A 7,947-nucleotide genomic window follows, 5' to 3' on the forward strand; every position below is an offset into this window, starting at 1 on the left:
TGAATGGATTCTCCTTTTTCTGACATGCGCAGAAGTGTCGAGGGATTTTTAATCGGTGGGCGAACTATATTAAGTAATAGTCAAATAATAATCAAATAAATATTATTTATTATATCATTATTATAATATTATTTATATAAATATTATATAAATAATAATAAAATAAAATACATTTATTAAATATTAAAAGTAAAATTAAAATGCAATGATACGTCTAACCCTGAAGTCAGAACGCCATTTTGTTTCGCATTACAAAAAAAAAAAAAAAAATGTAAACTTCACTGCAATCAGTATACCTTCAGTTTAAGAGTTACACTTCCTTGCAAATGTCAGCAGTGTAGAAGAATACTAGGGAATAACCACAACCGTTTAATATCCTCCAGATGGCATAAAGTAACTGAACAGGTGGAAAACTTATAAATTTATTGGCAGCTCCTGAAGACAGAATATATCAAACTTTGTCAAGTCCATTCAGTTATATTTGACATTATAATATGCTTATAATGTAAATTCGAACTATAATAATGCTGCTTCAAATCGACAATTTAAATAGTAATAAAATATCTAATAAAATAAAGTGGCATTTAAAATATTGATTTTAAAAGACGGGACGTCAACTCTTCTCTTAAGATGAAGAATATTTGTTTAAACTAAGTTTTAGATAGCTGACCTCATGCAGTGATAGCAAGGTTACACGGGTTATTCATCCCGCTATTGAAGTAAAGACCTGGGTGCTAATAATGAATTTTTAGAATAAATGAAACAATTTTTTTATTTGAAACGTTTTTATTTATTATTATTTTGATTTCTGACTCCTTTCATTGTTGAGAGCGCCCCAAGAAATCTTTCTAAGTTCTTAGGATGAATATTTCAAAAGAATACAAAAAGTGATCGCAAGCTTAAGCGAAATTTTACAGGATTCTTTCAACTCATATCCCAAGAACAAATTCTAATTTCGCAAACCTCTCATCGCATTAGAAGTACTTCAACGCGAATGTGAGAAATGACCAAATGATCGAATTTATGACTTATTCATTGCACATTTAACACAAAATGAAGACTTTATTTTTCATTTCAGAATACTCAAAATGACTGAAAACTATATAACATTATTTTATTTTTAAAATAATATTCCTATTTACGTTAACAGGAGACTAATTTGTTTGTGAGTTTGTGCACATATATATGCATACATGTTCACATACGTTGTGTTTTTGCATTAATAGATTTTCATTTAACTCTTTATGTGTTACTATTCCTACTCTGGCTTCAGCTCTATTTTGTTTTTTACTCCACTGTATATAAATATATAGTCTTGTATGTTCATTGTCCCCGCAGTTAGCCTAGTGGCTTTGCGCTTCGCAACCATATTCCTGGGGAAGGAATGTCCTAGGTTCGATTTGCGTCGACGACGTGTGGATCTTCCTTAAATTACCCAGTCTGGTGTGTGGACTGTTTATCTGTAGTTTTTCATCCCCCAAGCAAGTAAACGGTACCGGGACACACAGGGATACAACCAGGAATACCTCAAGCCCAGTTAATGGATAAAATTAAAACAGTTTTTGCGGCCCTTCCCAGGGAGACCGTAGCATCAGCTTGTTCGAGGTTCCAAAGCAGAATTGAAGCTGTGATCGATGCTAATGGTGGTTATTTTGAGTAAATCTTGTTGATAGTATTGTAATTAACTCTGCCTGTAATGTTTTTTTGTCAATTCATTAAATTTAATAGATACAAAGAAGATTTTCTTTTTCCTTACGAAACTGTCAAATTTATCCCGAACACCCTGTATGTGTGGTTGCTGGTCTATCTTTTAAGTTGATATACTTCAAAGCTAATAAGTGCCAATTGATTTTTGGTTTATCTTTTATCGCATGGAAAACAGTCTTTAATTAGTCTAAAATATTGGCATAGTAACGATAACAGGCAAAAATGATACTAAATATTTTGCTAAATAATGCCAAATATAAGATATATAAGTTAAGGGAGAGTGTAAATCTCGTATTATTTTACAGCCGCGTACAAAACACGGAGTCCTCCATTTCTGGCATACCTTTGACAACCCACGTGTGGTTGCCGGGGCAGTCTGAGGCAGATTTTCAATGAAAACCATCAATAAAACTTCTCGGCCTTTTGGCTAAGATCAAAGTGTAGTATTGGTTCTTACAAAGATTTTCAGACTAAGTGAGACTGTAGTATCTGTTCTGAGAAGTTAATATCGGATACTAATCCCACCGGGTTTTCGTGATATTTAACGGACAAGCGACAGCTGGAGCAATTTCAAACACTTGGTAGTGGCAGGAATAGTGTAGCCGCCCCCCTCACCAGCTATGGCCAATGTTTTGCACGTACACGATCCCTCGGTATTGTAACTAACGCCGACCTACGACCCTGACTTTTGTCTAAAGCCCTCATCGACATCGTCGGTGCCGACCAGATTTTTGGTTTCACTCCCTTTGGTGGTGGAAGATTCCAAGTAGCAGTAAGTAGCGCGGAGACCAGAGACAAACTTCTTCATGGATTTCAATGCAACGGAAAAAAAATAGTTCCATTCATGGTAGGGAGCATTATCAAATTGCTTAAAATCCCCAGATTCCCTTTGGAATACATAGAAAACGACCATAAAGTCATTCACGAAGTGTTCGGGAAATGGGGTGTTGTACGCAACGTACAAGTTCTCAATGATGCAGATAAACCACAGTGAAAGTCGAGCGAAGTAAACATCTCGCTCGAGATGAAAACAGCTGTCCCCAACTTTGTCGTCATTGGATCTGCCAGGGTAATGATGAACTACCCTGGCGTGAAAAAGCAATGTTTCCCACCCCCCCCCCCCCCCACCCCCCCCCCCCCCCACCCCCCCCCCCCCCCACCCCCCCCCCCCCCCACCCCCCCCCCCCCCCACCCCCCCCCCCCCCCACCCCCCCCCCCCCCCACCCCCCCCCCCCCCCACCCCCCCCCCCCCCCACCCCCCCCCCCCCCCACCCCCCCCCCCCCCCACCCCCCCCCCCCCCCACCCCCCCCCCCCCCCACCCCCCCCCCCCCCCACCCCCCCCCCCCCCCACCCCCCCCCCCCCCCACCCCCCCCCCCCCCCACCCCCCCCCCCCCCCACCCCCCCCCCCCCCCACCCCCCCCCCCCCCCACCCCCCCCCCCCCCCACCCCCCCCCCCCCCCACCCCCCCCCCCCCCCACCCCCCCCCCCCCCCACCCCCCCCCCCCCCCACCCCCCCCCCCCCCCACCCCCCCCCCCCCCCACCCCCCCCCCCCCCCACCCCCCCCCCCCCCCACCCCCCCCCCCCCCCACCCCCCCCCCCCCCCACAATATTCACTAATTTCATGTTCTTAGTATCGGTAACTGGTGCTATTATTTGATCTATTCTACGCTAAAAATTTAACCCTGAGATGGATAAGGGGTTAAAAAAAAAAAAATCCAGCAAACGATCAGAAGCATAAACAGACTCAAAAAAAAAAAAAAAAGACAGTTTCATATTTTACCAGAACAGCACGCGTCGTCTTCAGCACCAAACGGTAAGATGTAAAATATGTCGCATGAAAAAATACGAAAATACGGTCCTTCTTATTTGAAATATGGGTTTGTACCATCATATAATAATCCAAACAAACCTATGTGTGCAATCTGCTGTAAACAGTTATCAAGTGATTGCATGCGACCCGGAAAACTTTGTCTCCATTTAGATACTGTTCATGGGGAATATAAGCATAAGACAATTGAGTTTTTTCAAAGAAAGGCTGAAGAATTAAAACGACAAACTAAATGTTTTTCAAAGCATGCTAAACTGAATGACAAATTAGTAAAAGCATCTTTCGAAATTGCTTTGTTAATTGCAAAAACAAAGAAACCTCATACAATTGGTTAAGACCTCGTCTTACCAGCAGCAATAAAAAATAAACGAAACTATCTATGGTTCCGAAATATCAGAACCATTAAAAAAAATTCCGGTGTCTAATAACACAATTAAAAGGAGGATAGATTGTATTGCCGATAATATCATGTCTACATTAATTTCACGAATCAAACAAAGTAATGCATTTGCCATTCAGCTTGATGAATCTACGGATAATATAAAGGAAGCTAATTTAATGGTTTTTGTTAGATACCTCTATAATTTTCAAATTCACGAAGATCTACTGTTTTGCAGAAATCTTTCCGGTACAACCAAAGGAAAAGATATATTTGAAAAAGTGAATAATTTTTTTAAAGAATATGAACTTGATTGGCAAAAGGGCATCGGTGCCGCAGCCATGACGGGGGGAATTTCAGGTTTTGTAGCAAAAGTAAAAAACGTTTATCCGAATGCAAGACATGCTCATTGCCTTATCCATAGAGAAAACTTAGTATTTCGACAAATGGAAGAATCGCTGAGTAAAGTGTTATCAAAAGTTTCTACTGTAGTTAATTATATAAAAAGTAATCCTACTAATTCAAGACTGTTTCGTATTTTATGCCAACAGATGGATTTCAATTACGACACTCTTTTGTATCACACAGAAGCAAAAGGTGGTTGTCCCGCGGAAAAGTTCTTAAACGAGTTTTAATATTCAAAGATGAACTTCGAATTTTTCTTCTTGATAAGAATCCCATGTTAGCATCTCATTTTTGTGATCAAAATTGTTTGTGCTTCATTTCTCATCTGTCGGATTTTTCGAAAAAGTTAATGAATTGAATCTTTCTCTGCATGGAAAAAGCACCAATATATTAACACTAAACATTAAATTGCAAGCATTTCAAAGTAAACTTTCTGCGTGGTTAAAAAGGTTTAAGGAAAAAAAACGGAAATGTTTACTTATCTTCATAAATATGTTAAAGAAAATAATATTTTACTATCAACAGAAAATAAAAGGATAAAAATGAACTACCTCACAAATTCTACTTTTTTTTTTCGAAAAATATTTTCCTAATTTGAATGAAGATAAAGAATATGATTGGATAAGAACACCATTTGCTCCTTCTCTACAATTTAGCAATCTTCCATGGTCATCCCAAGAAGAACTAATTGATATGAGAGCAGATTCAACCCTCAAATCAGAATTTCTTAACAGTGATTTATCCGAATTTTGGATTCGACGACAATAAGAATGTTATTCAGTAGCAGAAGCAGCCTTAAATATGTTAATTCCTTCCGCATCTACATACCTTTGTGAAACAGCATTTTCATCGTTATTCATAATTAAAAATAAACATAGGTCCTGCTTATCAATGGAAGAATTGGAAAGAAATCTAAGAATAGCCATTTCAAATATTTCACCTGATATTGACTATTTGTGTAGCAGTATTGAAACACATCCATCACATTATATTGTTATTAAACTTCTTTTATGTTTTTAATTCTTTCTTTATTACTAATCGTCTTACGTTTCATGTGCTTGTGTACAATATGCAAATATACAATAACAATATATCTATCTATATAAAAATCTGAGATAATGTGCCATGTCAAATGTGCATGTAAGATGCTAAAAATGTAATATTTGCATTTGATTTTTGCAATATTTGCTGCATATGTTTTTGGATATAAATTATAAATTAGTATTGAATATAAATACAATAAATATTATAATAATATATGTCTCAATTACGATTTTTTTCTAGGGGGTGACCATGAATTATTTTAATTTTTATAAAGGGGGCCCTGACATCCAGAAGTTTGGAAAGCACTGTCCTAGAGGATATGTATGATTAAAATTAGCCTTTGAACTCTCTGTTTCAGTAATACATTTATTTATTTTCAGTTACAATCTAGAAATTATTGAACAAAGAATAAAAAAACAACTAAGCTATACCATACTGACATCGGAGGTCACGGTATCTCTCAGATAATATTTACTATCAAACATCATAACCCTCATCATCATCATCATCTTCATCAAAATTCCTACCATATACTCTCAAGTGGTGTACAGGATATGATAGTACTATATGAAAAAAATTACATGATTACTAACTTCCTAAATACCATTTTCCTCCAAATCACTCTGATACTTGTCAAGACTCCAACATTATCCGATCTTCTATTTCTATCGTCTAAGACACATTGTACCGTATCAATCTACCTATATCTTGGTCTTCCTCTGGGTAGTTTTGCTGCCAACCTGGCAGAGAACACTTGTTTTGCTAATCTTTCCTCTCCCATTCTGTTTAAGTGACCATACCACCTGAGATTAGCTCTGCTAACGCAATCCTGGATGCTGACAATGTCAAGTTCTTTCCTAATATCCTCGTTTTTAATATGATATTGCCATTGATGCCATCTGTTCACGCCTCTAATCTTTCTCAGGGCTCTCATATCTGCGGTCTCTAGTCTTTGGTCAAGTGTTTTACTTCTGACCCAGATCTCAGATCCATAAGTTAAAACTGGTTTGAAAACTATCTTGTATACAGCTCATTTAGTGTTCCGACTAATTTCTCACTTATTCCATATCAATTTATTCAATTTACTTCCTACCATACCAGATTTGCTGATTCTGTTGTCTATTTCTATATTTTTCAAGTGGTGCATTGGACAGCAATTTCAGACAACTGTTTTATCATAGGACAAAAGGTTTATTAAATTCCTTAACATGGTACTATTCAAAATTTAGTTATTACTCAATTCAATGCCATACTAAATATTTACAAACTAACATTAGCTTATTACAAGTAATTAGGCTATGATCCTATAATGGGCATTACGATCATGCCGCCATAACAATTCAACATATAAATTCATATGACATGGACATATAAGATTAATTCACACTATTTAACTATCCAAACTTAAGTAGCTTAACTAAACCATTTATTGCACTAACACATAACTATGACATTTAAACTTTCTTATACAATATAATAGACATGCAAAATTCTCAAGACACTTAATTATTCATATAACATTAACACTAGCCAGCTTACTTTTAATATATTTTTCAGATACTAAAGTCCTAGTATTGTTTTCTTGGTCACTTCAACAGTTCAGTATTAGAATAATGATAACTATTACAGACGAATCTTAGTTAACGCGAGATATAATTTACAGTACCTTTCTTTCTTGAGTTCTGTTCTGTTCCAGTATTCTGATTGAAGTATCCCGGTATAACCTCTCCGATAATCTGCTTCTCCTATGTTCCCTTTTGAACTGAACTATGCCTACGCGGTCTTTACCTTTCGTTATTCAGGACACACTTTGAATCGTCTAAATAACGGCTGTGCAACTCGCGACGTGGATATCGATTTCTTTACAGCTTTCCCCTTTTCGTGGTTGTAACTGAAGTTGAAACAAAAGAATATGCTTTCTTTTCCTCGACTATATGGCATTCTTCGCTTCTTACATAGGAAATACGGAACCAAAATTCCGCTCACTTTTGTTTACGTGTTGTGACGGCGAAGATATAACTCCAATCTCGCCACTCAGGAAATCACCGTGAAACCCATACTTAGGAGCTCGCGAAGAACTCTGCTGGAACAGAACCAAAAACCAAAAGCAAAAAAGAAAGTACCTGGTGGGGAGTTCCAACCCTTTTATACTTGCTCACCTAACGGCACCCTCTTTAACTTCTTTTCTCTGCCCCATTCTTGATTTTACTTCCTCGACCAATTAGGGTGGCGTTTTTTCTGCCAAACGACCTTTGGTCGGCGAGCCCGTACGATAAACTTCTTGAAGAATTTCAATGCAACGGAAAAAAATTTGATGATGCTCCCTACCATTCATGGTAGGGAGCATCATCAAATTGCTTAAAATCCCCAGATTCCCTTTGGAATACATAGAATACGATGAAAATGTCATTCACGAAGTGTTCGGGAAATGGGGTGTTGTACGCAACGTACAAGTTCTCAATGATTCAGATAAACCGCAATGCAAGTCGGGCGAAGTAAACATCTCGCTCGAGATGAAAACAGCTGTCCCCAACTTTGTCGTCATTGGATCTGCCAGGGTAATGATGAACTACCCTGGCGT

The 7,947-nt window shown here is 38.0% G+C and overlaps 1 pseudogene; it reads left to right on the forward strand.

Annotated features, from left to right (window-relative positions):
• Positions 1–2,114: 2,114 nt before the first annotated feature.
• LOC150104954 (U2 spliceosomal RNA) lies at positions 2,115–2,287 on the forward strand (annotated as a pseudogene).
• Positions 2,288–7,947: the final 5,660 nt, after the last annotated feature.

The sequence above is a fragment of the Typopeltis vanoorti genome, chromosome 7 (assembly GCF_054136105.1).
Source record: "Typopeltis vanoorti isolate ZY-2024b chromosome 7, IOZ_Tvanoo_1.0, whole genome shotgun sequence".
NCBI lineage: Eukaryota > Metazoa > Arthropoda > Arachnida > Uropygi > Thelyphonidae > Typopeltis > Typopeltis vanoorti.